The 12,108-nt window shown below is 40.0% G+C and overlaps 1 protein-coding gene across 2 annotated transcripts in view; it reads left to right on the forward strand.

The window, feature by feature from the left end:
• The window catches only part of LOC148408763 (double C2-like domain-containing protein beta), a 65,327-nt gene that overhangs the window by 17,928 nt on the left and 35,291 nt on the right, over nucleotides 1-12,108 (forward strand). The window lies entirely within an intron of this gene.

Below are 12,108 nucleotides of genomic sequence, written 5' to 3' on the forward strand. Positions count from 1 at the left end.
TTTTTCAACTCTGTCGGTCAATAATTGCCGCCAAGCAAAGAACGCAGCCCGTCATGATTATGCACTTTTGTTAGCGCATCAGCACAAAAAAAACATGCTAACAAGAAAAGGGTGAGTCACAACGTGCGGCAGGGGTGGGGAACCTTTCCGGACTGCCACATTTCTGGGAAAAGAAGGTGCAAGGACAGCACAGGATATGTGTCCTGCTGCTTTATGCCAGGCCAAGTTTCTACCTGCGGGGCTGGGAGAGAATTCTAATCAACACGCTTTGCTTTTTTTTGTATTTCTGGGAGTAGTAGTGGGGTATGATCGTCGTCAGGGGCAGGCTGCTTCATGTGATCATGTAATAGTATCTGTGATGAAGCAGCATGGGGCTCATTGGTGGCCCGAGGTTGTTTGTGAACTCCCACTTCAGATTCATCGCCAACAATCTGATTTTTATGATCGCCAAGCAGCTGGTGTGTAGTGCAAACGTAATGGAAGTGTGATTTCCATATCTTTGAAATGATCGCTGCAGTGGATGGTTCATTTCTTTGGTAAAATTGTGGCTCAATAAGGGGTGAAGAAACATTGTGCATTTGCTCCGTATGATATGATCTCCTCTTGAGCCATTATTGATTTATTTATTTGGATTAAAACCTATTTGTTCATGAAGAAAAATGCACATTATTTTTCCTCTTCACATTTTACTTGGTCTGGAAATTTTCAACATTTTTTTAGGGTACTAAAAGAGCTGGATAGCTTGTTTTCACTAGAGATCGACCAATATGTTTTTTTAGGGTCAATACCAATTGCAGTATCTATCCGATAATTGATATTTGAAGCCGATATTCATTTCAAGGAATGAATGAATATTTATTGAAGTAAAAAGGAACATTTTCGAATGCGGGTGACGATGTCGCAATTTAGTAGCTAGCTGGATGTGAGCCTTTATGCTAATTAGGTCCCCACTGTTTACTTGCGTAGGTTAGCCTCGAAGGCTAGAGGGGATTCAAGAAAAGGTAACTCAATTTTATTTATATAGCACATTTAATACACAAGGTAATTCAATGTGCTTTTCATAATTAAAAGTTCGGTTTAAACTTAGCAAACTTCGAAACGTGTTATCTCTCCTGGCGTGCTCTGTGCCTACGTGTGCGGATGTGACCACTGCCAAATTTGGCTCTTACTGATGATTGGCTCTGTCGTCCTGTAAAATATTATAGAAAAAAAGCAAAATCAAAAAGATTATCCTGTCATTTGCCTAACTAGCATTTTAAGATTATCATAAGAGCGCAAATGTTGATTGAGGTAATTAATGGCGTACGCAATGAGCCGCAGTGGCTCTCTGATAGTTTTGAAAGCGTGTGAAAAATAGGTTATGCAAGGACAACTAGTGTTTTAACACATTTTTCCTGAGAGAGGTATCAACTAAGTGTTTTGCTTTTCCGCCCAAGGATAAAACGTAACATCAATCAAGTAGCGTCTGACGGCCGCCTATTGATCTGCAGGCAATTCCAGCACCGCATCGGGACAAACCAAAAGACTCGATGCGACCCTATCGTGCCGTCACATCTTTAATCCGCCAAATAGCCCACAGCCTCAACAGATGAGATATGCGACCATTCATAAATCTCTGCATCGTGGATTAACGCCAGGGGTGGTTGTCACACCTGCTGCCTTTCAAGCGTTACATCGTTTCTTTCATCCCAGACTTTCTTTTTTTTTTTTTTTAACAGACATGGTTTCATTTAGCGTGTAAGTGAATGGACAGACATTTTTTGCGTCTTTGAATGGACAGACAGATGTTTGAACCACCGTAGACGTAAATATGTCCCAAGAACTGACTGACATGTTTAAATTATGTCTGTGTTAACTTGTCCTTGTGTGGAATTATCTCTGGATTCACTCTCTTTATGGGGACCTCTTGCACTTTTGGGGGCCATTTTGGTGGACCATACAAGCTAAGGTTAGGCAATCTGGTGGGATGGGCAAGGTTAAGGTTAGGGGTTAGGAAATGCATTATGTCAATGGGTTGTCCCCACTGTGATAGAAAAAAACCCAAAAAACCTTGTGTGCGTGTCACAAGGTTAGTAGTTCTAAATAATTTTATTTGCAATGTTTTATTTCTTTCAATAATTAAAATTTGAGGACGTTTATTCATGTTTTAAATGTTTAGTATTAGTTTTGATTATTTTTTTGTAAATGGTGTCTTTGTTGAGCAAACATACTGGTTTTTTTTGTTTTGTTTTTTACTCACGACACTTGAATCGCTTTAGCACCATATCGGACACAAACACTTGCAAAACCACTCACAAGTTCCTCAACTAAATTTCCTAAACAAATGCTGCTTTGCACTTGGTAATTTTGGAATGAACAAAATGTTTAGTGTGAACACAACTCACTGCTTTACACTTAAGAAAACTGTGTTGGATAATTATGTCACTTTGCAATCAGCCTCAGCACTATAATTAAGCCACAGGTAAGCTGTCGGTATGGAGCAAAATGAAGGGAGCAGGAAGAGTGAGGAAAGTGAGAATTTGAGTGAGAAAACATGAAGGTGAAGAAGCAAGAGAGAGATGAGGAGGAGGAGAGGGGCAGGATAAAAGTCGAAAAATTGAAAATAGAATTACGGATTACGTCATAGCGCAGGCGTAGTGGCCATCAGGAATTCATGGGAAATTTACTTAATCCGTTTCTGTGTTGATAAGATCTCTGTCAATGGCTTCCCGACTAGTGCAGAGGGTTTACTCTAGCAACAATAGCCAAGAGTTATTAAAAATGCCCTACAAATGACAAGTATTCGGGGTGACCTGATACCTTTTTTATTTCAAGGTATCAATACCTACTATGGCAGTCGATAGTAGCAGTTTTACAGTAGGAACTAGAAATCAGAAGTGTTGAATGTGCTTGTGCGAATATGTGCACGGGTGTGCCCACGTCGTGCGCTCTGATGATAGCATGTGTCCGCTGGCGTGTCTGAAGGTGATCTTCATGCAAGTGATGTTAAATCACAGCTGCCAGCGTGACTGAGTGACATCTGTCCGCGTACGTCGTTATGCCGCTTTCCGTTTAGCTCGCGGGGTCACGCCCGATTGTCACATATCCAGTTTCCACATTGAAATACACCAGTTATGAAGATCTCCTCGATATCAGTTTCACGGACAGGCAAGAATTTTAGACGTCTATTATAATTGGATGCATGAAAAATGCCTGTTAAATATTAGTCAGCCATTTTGCTTTGAAGCAGCCATTTTCACATTAATTCCAGGCCTTGAAAGTTTGAAAAATTATTTTCCAACTCCACTTTCCCCAATCAACATAAAATTTGGCACAGAAGTCTATTATAACCAGACGCACGAAAAAGTCTCCAGGACCCATGCCGGAAAATGAACAGGAAGTCGGCCATTTTGGAATGAAGTGGCCATATTGGGGCTCAAATGTTGAATAAAATGAATCCCGAAACCAGTGTGACGGATCAACACAAAAATGGGTGGAGATGTCTATGTCTGTTACTAAATTGTCCTTAGGTTTGATTGGGTGCGTAAATTGTTAGCTGCCTCTGTGTGCCATGCGATTGGCCGGTTCAGGGTGTCCCCCGCCTACTACCCATAATCAGCTGGGATAGGCACCAGCAGTCCTGTGACCCTAGTGAGGATAAGCGGCTCTAGAAAATGGAAGTATGGATGTCTATGCCTACAAGCGGACCTGTGAATAAGTCTCATTGAGCCTTTCCTTGGAATTTAACAAGTGGCCATTTTGGATTGAAGCAGCCAATTTGGGGTGAAGTCACACTGTAGTAGTAGACAGATGGGTGACACTAACTTGCAAAGTTTTTTTTTTTTTTTTGCCTGTGTAATTTAATTTGTCGTCAAAGTTGGATCTTCATTTGGAGGATTGACTACGGTGTGCCGTATTCATGGATATCCCCGCCAAAAGCCGTGAAAATAAGCACATGTAGACGATGAATGTCGCCGGCAGGAAATAGACCGCACCTCGGTTATTTTCCGCATGACCCCCCGGTACCCGCTTCCAACCGGCCATTTATTTCCTCTCTGGCCAGATATTCAATCAAGGCGGCGGCCTATTTGACGGCCGTTGGAAACGGGAGGTGCCTCATCCGTCGGCAAGCGAGCGGCTGGGCTCGCTCGCTTCTTGGCGACCAACGAGATTAGACGTTCTTTTTTTTCTCCGTGCTTTGGAAAGAGCCTCAGTGCGGCCAGATAGCCTAATTGCTTTATACAGTCGTATTGCATGCATGTGGCACAGCCAAGTCACACACACACAACTACACACTAAAATCGGGGTTTTAAGAGTTGCGAGTAGAGCTAGAATTAAATATATTAAAACGCATCTAATCAGACTTCACATCAGCATACCGTATTTTCCGCACTGTAAGGCACACCATATAATAGGCTCACCTTCAATTATATCCTATTTTAAAACAGTTTTCATATATAAGGCACACTGCATTATAAGGCGCATAGAATAGAAGCTACAGTAGTGGCTGGAGTTTGGAGTAAACTTATTTTTTTTAATCAAATTGCAACTAAAAAACTTAAAATACAGTATATGTGTTAATTTAAGAACAGTTTCTGGATTTATTTTTATAGAATTGAGCTTTCTTTTCCGCAAACTTTTTTTTTCTTAATCCTCACATAAATTGCTTCAAAATTAAAGCAAATATCACGTATCAAAATTTCAATTGTAAAAAATACAAAACTGAAATACTGAGGTAAAAATTGAAGAATTAAGTTTTAAAAAAAACACGCATCCTCCAAAATTAAAACTCGCAGTTTATAGATTATAAGGTGAGCTGTCAGCTTTTGACAAAATTTAGGGCTTAGAGTATTTTATTAGGGTGACAACTAAGTGGCAGTGAACTTTGACATGTTGTCACCATCCGGGTGAAATTTCAGCCCCCTAATGAAATCCCTTTGATGTAAAATAAAAAAAGATTGGACAAATTACTGCACAAGGGTTAAATTTGGGTCTCAAACACAGGTTTTCAATTTAAGAATACATGTCAGTAGTTCACATTTGGATTTCAAGCTTCATTCAATCTGCAAGTTAGGGTTTCAAGCACTTCAGTATGCACACATGGTCTTGTGTTGTTTGGCAGGGCGCTGGGGCGTTTAGTAAGGTTTTCCATGCGCAAAGTGTCTCTGCGAGTCGTCTGCGCCCGCCGGGGGGGAAGACAAAAACCCGTAATGGACAATAACGCGCGTCATGATGGAGCGATAAGCCGCCAGAGCGGACAAATGTGCGTGCGGGCGCGATTACTGTAAAAATCAGCCAGGCCTCTGTTGAAAATCACCGCCTGACAGAAAAAAAACACCGCACGCAGTCGCACGCCTCCCCTCCGATAAACGCTCGCTTTATCGTTATGATAGACGTCTGACACTTGAATGGGTTCTGAAAAGCTCTGCGCCACTCCTCCGCTAAAGCACCAACATTAGGTACGTCAGCCCTAAGGTTGGACAATCAAGAAAAACTCACCAGGTAACGATGAATAAGGGCTGTATAAGTATCCCAAAAAGAAAAATATATGTTAATCAACTTCCAATAAACATTTACTTTTTACAGGATTTATACAGGTAATAGGTTAGTCTGGAACAGAGCAAAAAATTAAAGGAGTATCAAATCACCTCAAAAAACATGTCAATCTTTATGTAAACTGGAAATGTTTTTGAACCGTTTGATTCTGTAAAAATTTTAAATCAATTAGAACTGTGTTTGGGTCATTTTATTTGTACATTTTTATTTTGCAATAAGAGCAATCTAGGCATCATTTACAAGTCCAAGGGAGAAGTATGATTTATTTTGAGATAATTTTGAGCTTGTAAGTTTACTTAAGTTTAGTTTCAAGCCATTAAATTGGATGTGTAATGAGCCTAATGCGCTACATTTAGAATCCAAATTTATTTTTGGTATGTTGATGAGAGCAATGTAAAAGTAATACAATAGTAGTATAATGCCTTACATTTCAAATACTATATAACATTATAATGCAGTAATTATTTTGGAATGACAGTAATAAGTAAAAAATAATGTTTAATAGATTTCAAGCTTAGCCTACTGTTATCGTCTGGTGGATGCTGCTGTTTTGGTTAGCAAAGGACGGAGCTTTTTTGTGTCCCGATGTTAGTGATGCATTCATTTGAGGGAGGTATTCATTGTTTTCAAGTGCCTGTCGCCATTTGAGTCCGCTTTCCCTTCCCTCGTATAAAAACAGCCTGAGGCCACACCGGCATGCTTTCCAGTCGAAAGTGAACGCGAATAATCAGACTCACAACGGGATCCCGAAGCCTCCATATTGAAACTAGTACTCGCCCGGCGTTGACCCGCCGGGCCTCCCCCCGTTGCACGCCGCCGTCTGTTCCTCTCTCGAGGTGTTTAATAGACGACGGCGCTGCGCTGGCGAATACAAAAATATTGGCTAATGCGCTTTATGCAAAACCTGTCTTCCGCCCACCACGTTTCAATTTTGTGCCTCATCTCATCTGTTGTCCTCGTACATTTGTCTCATCAGCAAGTCGCTTTTGTTCCCTCTTGTCATCTTCCCATCGACAGAATCCTCCAAGAATATCCTGTCACAGTACAACTTATATGCAAAATAGGCAAAGAAGATCATTCATTATTTCTCATTTTCGGTTAGGAGCGGGGTTAGCTTTTATTGATGGTGGACATTTTTGAAGAAAACAAATCCTCAATGATAGTCTAAATCACTAACAAAAGTCATATCAATGCAACGTTATATTACATACTGTATATGATGCACATTGGATGAAATGCTTCATTTTCATTTTATGCTTTGTTGCGTATGATTCCTGGACACTCAAATTATTTTGTTATGTGAAATCTATTACTTACATTCTGACATTCTGCTGCCGGGAGCTAATTATTTGTTACTACCGATTCCAGCAGTAATGAAGACATAAGTTCTTGAAAAAAAATGTCTATCCTGCAGGGTCATTTTATCTTTTATCATCTTGTTAGTTAATAAGGCAAGAAATTATGTTGTGACTGGACTTACAACGTTGTTTAGTGCCAAACATTCAAAACATCTACACCAAGCAAGTCATTTAGGAGGCTTGAGATTTTTTTTTCCGACCCTCTAAAATAGGCCTTGAAATGAATGAAATAGTCCTTAATTCATACCAGCACTAAAAATAAATAAATCTGTAACATGTTTCTAAAGTGAAAAACTGCACTCATTGCAACACTGTACGATTAATAAAACAGACAAAATGTCTTGATTCACACTTAAATTTCAATTATACTATACCTTCTTATCGTATTTATTAGGTACAGTATTATTTTAAAGTAAGGCCCAATTGATATGGATTTTACAAGGCCGATGCCATTAATATTCCGCTAACTCACTGCTTCTCGATTATATTTTGCAAAACATTCCCCCTACTTCCCCCACTTCCCACACCGACCATAAATAAAATTATTATCTATAAAAATTGCGTAAGTATAACTAAAACTGTATCCTTTTTAACAATGACTCAAGGAAAAAGTAATATAACTTTTTTTTGACAGCTTAAAGGTTTGTCTAAGCAGAAAAAAACCCAAGTACATCAAAGTTCCTGGAAAATCTTATTTTATCACAATTCCACATCACATGGCAAAAACTAATTTTTCCTATGGTCATCCACGCCCCCGAATTACTTTATTTTTTGTGTTTGTTGAGCCATGTGAAAAAAATGTTAATTAAAATGTTAATGTGTGTAATGCCATGTGTGTACTTTACACAGTGTTTAAAGTGAACAATTAAATGAAGAACTTCTCCTCATTTTAAAGTAGCTCATGCCGGCCAATTCTATCATCTGGCCGATTAATTGTTACACTTTGCGCAGCGCTACTTATTTCAAAATGAGCTATGTACAGTAGCGCTTTTTTGCGGCACTTGATTTGCTCCATCTCATTTTCGATTAATTGTAACCTAAGCGTAACGGCGTGTCCAAATGAAGTCCTCCCCTCGAAGGCATTTGCCCGCATGACTGATGAGAAGACACAACAGCAGCATGTGGCATCTTTCCGAGTACGCACTTCCACATTGACGTGATCCTCATGACAATTCAGCGCTACAGTACGTGTTGCCATGCCGCTCGCTGCGTGCGGCGCTACACACGCCCCATGAAACACCTTGAACCCAGCTGACCCCTCACTATCATCACATTGCCGGTAACGTTGAATGCCCCCCACCAATACATCTTTTTTTTCTAATGGGGAGAACACAAGCTCAAGGTCCACTTGTTGTCATTTAATACACTTTATGGATCTTCCTCAGTTGTCATGGCGACACCTTTGGTGTCAGGCAATTCATGCATCGCACTTTTTATAAGCTCACTCTGTCGGAGCCTCTATCGCCGTGACGACCGAGCTGGTAGTGAAAGACCACACGGCGAAGCCGTTTTGTGTTTTGTTCAGGTGGCAAATGTAGACCTGCTCCTCCAGTTTTATTGGTCGCGTGTATTTTAAGAATCGACGGAAAAAAGCTTATACTTGTCAAGCGTGATTGGTATCTAATGTGTATTTACTCCATATTTTACTGTAATACTCCTTGCGACAAAATTTCGAGCACTGTGGTGATTATTTCCACACATATAGCATTACTGCAAGATGTTTACTAATTGTTGGTAATACAATGAATTCTGCAGTTGATTTTGGTGGCACTTCTGCATGACATGCGTGAATTGACTTTTCCAGCATGTATTAATACAGAATGTGTTTTGTGCAACAATATAATGACAAATCTAACTTGTTTCCCCCTTGAAAACTGCTAGTTTGGTTTAGTCTTGATACATTGAACAAAAAGCACTAAAAATAAACAATAGGAGGCTAAAAACCACTATATATAGTGTAAACCAGTGGGTCTCAACCTTTTTTCAGTGATGTACCCCCTGTGCAATATGTTTTTGGCCAAGTACCCCCTAATCAGTGCAAAACATTTTTCACCAAATGAAATCATTAACACGACAGGTAACGAGAGGTGGCACCTGACAGATTGGGTCAAACCATTCTAGTACAGGGGAGAATCTGGCTTTTTACAATAATGAAATTGAACCTCAAATTTGTTTTATGAGCTTATCTTTTCCTGGAACAATTCATTCAACAATTATTTTAAAAGGATGTTCCATGTTTGTTTGTTTTATTTCAAATTTCGAGTACCTCCTGGAGTTCCTTCAAGTACCCCCAGGGGTTCCCGTACCCCCAATTGAGAACCACTGTGCTAGAAAGCTAGAGGTTCACCATGCGTTCATTGCTAGATGCTTGCAAATGGGATTTATTTGATTGCAAAGTTTACAATCCATATGGCCATCGACAGCGAGGGGTTAATGTGTTTGTTTGCCCCTTTGCTGTGTTTGTACAGTACTGGCAGTCGCAGCGTGTTTGCCCCCCATCGGCACCCGTAATTTCCTCCCAGTAGATCGCTATCCACTGCCGTAACTATTCCAACTCGGTTTATTTGGAACCATAGCGTTTCCGTGACGATTCCGACACAATGCCACCCGAAACGTCCTTTGATTTACTTCCCATTGCGACCACGGTAACCTTCCGGATTCATATCCGCCCCGAACAATAGTTTTTGTAACATTTTTGATATTTTTAGAAGCTTTTGAGGCGATAAAACGCTCCTCCAACTCTCTGCTGACGACCGCGATGAGTCACAATCACACCTGCCTGAAAAAGCAGGCGCAAATCGACACATCGACTGCACGCCTGAAGAGCTACAAAGTTTCTTATGCTGCATACTGTAACAATGTCACATTCTAACTGAATGTGAGAAAAACAGTACGGAAATGCTTCTAATTCCAATGAAACCCTCTTTTGACCTTATTTGGATTAAAGGCGAGTTGTATCCTTCGATTTTTGCTTCTGGATCTCAGCTGCAGGGCGGTTTACAAGAAAGGTCAGCTAGTCCAGGTGTCGGATAGACGCTGAGGCAAACGTCGATTATTAGCGGCGCAGCTTCGTCTTGCCTCAATAAATCGGACAGATGCAAAGTAATCTCCCAGGAGTCAGACACAAAAGCTTCGGATTTTCACGCCAAATGAAGTTATGTGGCAATAAAGATCTGAGCAATTTATGAACTCTCTTGTTTTCTCCCCCCGCAGCCGGCGTGTCCTTTGTGTGACTTTGGCTGCCAAGATACTTCGTTTCTCGGTACAGACAGTTGCAACCAAATCCAAAAACCTTGTAAATGAGCCCAACACAGCTCAGCGGGGAGTTGCTGATAAAAGCCGACCCCTCTTTTAACACCAGCGATATTGTAGTAGAGGGGTGGAGGTAAAAAATACGAATAAAAAAATGGCGTCATAGATTGAGTATGTTTTATCCCGATCATATACCGTGTACAAATTGGAGGAAATTGCTACGGAATTGGACTCCTGCAGGTCATAATTAGAGACTAAATTGTATTGTAATTGTACTGAATTGCATTGTAATTAGCGTCAGTCTTATTGTGACTCAACCGAATCTGACTGAATCGTATCACGTTGTAAGTGGTCTTATTCACATCGTATTCAGATTTCTGATTGTATTTGTCAGAGTTATCAATAAGAGAGACTGAGAAAAAGACCACAAGCTGAGTGAAAACATCCTTTGATTTTATATAGTTTTGGATATGTTTTCACAAGGCTTATGTTTTCAAAAATGAAAACTGAGATATTGTTATATTCTAATTCTAAACTTATTTCCCTTTAAATTTGATTCTATATTACACAGAGATAGCTCAAAGTTACAGCAATATGAAATGCCTAGTTTTGAAAAAAAAAAAAAAAACACATTTAGTTTTCACATTATTTTCACATTTTCACATTTAGTAGGAGGTTTTTCTTGTAAGGTTTTTCTTTGGTTTTAAGAAGATGCCATTTTGGGTTCATATTTGAAGCTTCAAATTTGAAAAGTGCTCCTCAAATTAACCAAATGATTCACAAAACTGCTGTGCAATTCGTAATCCTTGAAGTTGTTTTGACAAAGACATGTTACATTAGTGTTATTAAGACACGTTGAGAATTGTTTTGATATTGCCATTTAAAAAAAAAAAAACGACATTTTGAGTGTTAAAAATTGCCAATTAAAACAGATAGTTTCCCCTCAAACTCCAACTCGGATTAATGATGGAGAACGAAGGGAGGGCGGGGGGGTACCGCATGTAATTCTTGATCAGTATGCAAATGCGTGAATAATTTCCCCCGCTGTGGTGGGAAGAAAGCGCTTGTGTCAAGTGAGGACCCTGCTTTCTATTTGCCGAGCCCCCCGAGGTCACCGGCAGATTATCACGTCAAGTGTGCATGTCTGGGTGCTGAGCAAATTCCAAAACAAATCACTTTTTTTTTTTTTTCTTTTTGCTATTCGTCTGAAACCATCTCTGGTAATAAGCAAAACAAACAACACATTTTTTTGTCATCCCACTCTAATGACAAGGAAGTAATGGAATGGCGCCGCAAAGCATGCGGGAAAAATTGCTCATTGGAGCCTGGCACAGACAAGCAAATTAACACTGCCACTTGTTTCTTCAGACCGCATGGTGCCCGCTAAAGTGTGTCCACTATCTTGTGTTTATTTTATTTATTTATGTATTTGTTTATCTATCGTGATTTCCTGATTTCCTTTTCTGTCATTCATGTTATTCACTACAGCAGTGGTCCCCAACCACCGATCCGCGGCCCGGTGCCGGTCCGTGGATCAACTGGTACCGGGCTGCGTGGGCCGCACCCGAAATAATGTTTTGGAACTGATTGAGTTGAACAGTTTATTCATATGTGCTTTGTTTGGCTTGATCTTTGTTTTTTGGCGCCGCCTCTGGCCGCTGTTGATATTACATCTCGTAGTGAGAAGGATGGTGTGCTTTTGAGAGCTGTCAGTCAAGCACACGTTTTGTCTCTGTGAAATCTGGCCCACGATTGTCTGTAAGTTGTAGTTTCTTTGTACGAATTTTGATGTATTGTATGATAGATAATATGGCCAAAATTTGAAAAATCGTTTGTTTGTTGGTCAAACAACTTGTGACCCTGGATAACATGCTAGCTAATATTATTTCTTATCTCCATAATGTTTATAGTGCTACCTTGTATGCGTTTAGCTCGTTTGCAACCTAATAGCTTTTGTAATTTA

Source organism: Hippichthys cyanospilos, chromosome 18 (genome assembly GCF_059441005.1).
Source record: "Hippichthys cyanospilos isolate Australia breed blue-spotted pipefish chromosome 18, RoL_Hcya_1.0, whole genome shotgun sequence".
Classification (NCBI taxonomy): domain Eukaryota; kingdom Metazoa; phylum Chordata; class Actinopteri; order Syngnathiformes; family Syngnathidae; genus Hippichthys; species Hippichthys cyanospilos.